Below are 1544 nucleotides of genomic sequence, written 5' to 3' on the forward strand. Positions count from 1 at the left end.
GATGTTGACGGGGACGACGGGGCGGCGACGACGGGGACGGGGCGGCGACGGGGGCGGCGACGAGAGGGATATGGAGACAGGGGCGCGCGGCGGGCGACGGGGCAGAGGAGAAGAAGCAGATGAGAAACTGAAATTTTTGAAGTGTTTAGTTATATAGGATGGACCTTTAGTACCGGTTGGAGCCACCAACCGGTACTAAAGGCCTGTTTTGGCCAGGCCAAGCGGCGGGAAGCACCCCCTTTAGTACCTACTAAAGGGGGGTGCGCTGCCAGGCGAGGGGCGCAAAGTTTAGTCCCACCTCGCCTAGCGAAGGGCAGCCGCACTGGTTTATAAACCCAGCCGCGGCTGCTCCTTTGAGCTCCTCTCAAATGCAGGCCTTCTGGGCCTACCTGTGTTGTGCTGCCCTGTGGGCCTATTGGGCCTTTGCGGGCCTGCATCCTGGCCCAACAACAGGTTGGGTTTCTAGTCGTATGCAGGACGCTCTGGCCTAGTAGGCGGGCTTTTTTTATTTATTTGTTTGCTTTATTTTTTTAATTTATTTTTTTGAGTTGTTTTTTGTGTATTTAGAGTTTCTTTATGAATATTTTTGCTTTAGGTACAAAAAATTACAAACTTTCTGTTAGTGCCTGTAGTTTTCAAATTTGAATAGTTTAAATTTTGAATTATTTGAAATTAGTGTGAATCACTAGTTTTTGAATAACTTAACTTTAAAAATCAGTAATGGCATGAAAGAATTTGTTTGCACATAAAATTTCTTCGTGTTTCAAATGCCAAAACACATAATTACCCTAACTATTACAGAGATTCCCTTCTGGGTGTGAAACACAGAAGAAAGTGATGATAGTGAAGCCGATCACATCCCAGATCTTTGGGTGTGAAACTTTTTCCTTGCGTGTGTCCCTTTGCGCCGTAATCATGGAAAATCTTCATCATTTAACGGGATGCTCGGGTCAATATTCACTGTGAATGGAGCAATTTCATCAAACTTTTCATAATCTTCTAACATGTCTGTCTTGTCATCCACTCCCACGATGTTTCTCTTCTCAAAAAGAACTATGTGGCGCTTTGGCTCATCGTACGATGCATTCGCTTCCTTATCTTTTCTTTTTCTCGGCTTGGTAGACATGTCCTTCACATAGAAAACCTGTGCCACATCATTGACTAGGACGAATGGTTCGTCTGCATACGCAAGATTGTTGAGATCCACTGTTGTCATTCCGTACTGCGGGTCTTCCGTTACCCCGCCTCGTGTCATATTGACCCATTTGCACCGAAACAAAGGGACCTTCAAACCACGTCGATAGTCAAGTTACCATATGTCCTGTATATAACCATAATATGTTTCCTTTCTCGTCTTGGTTTCTGCATCAAAGCGGACACCACTGTTTTGGTTGGTGCTCTTCTTATCTTGGGCGATCGTGTAAAATGTATTACCATTTATCTCGTACCCTTTGAAAGTCATTATATTCGAAGATGGTAACTGGGACAACAAGTACATGTCATCTTCAATAGAGGCGTCATGCATGGTACGTGTCTGCAACCAG

The sequence above is a fragment of the Triticum dicoccoides genome, chromosome 6A, assembly GCF_002162155.2.
Source record: "Triticum dicoccoides isolate Atlit2015 ecotype Zavitan chromosome 6A, WEW_v2.0, whole genome shotgun sequence".
Classification (NCBI taxonomy): Eukaryota; Viridiplantae; Streptophyta; class Magnoliopsida; order Poales; family Poaceae; genus Triticum; species Triticum dicoccoides.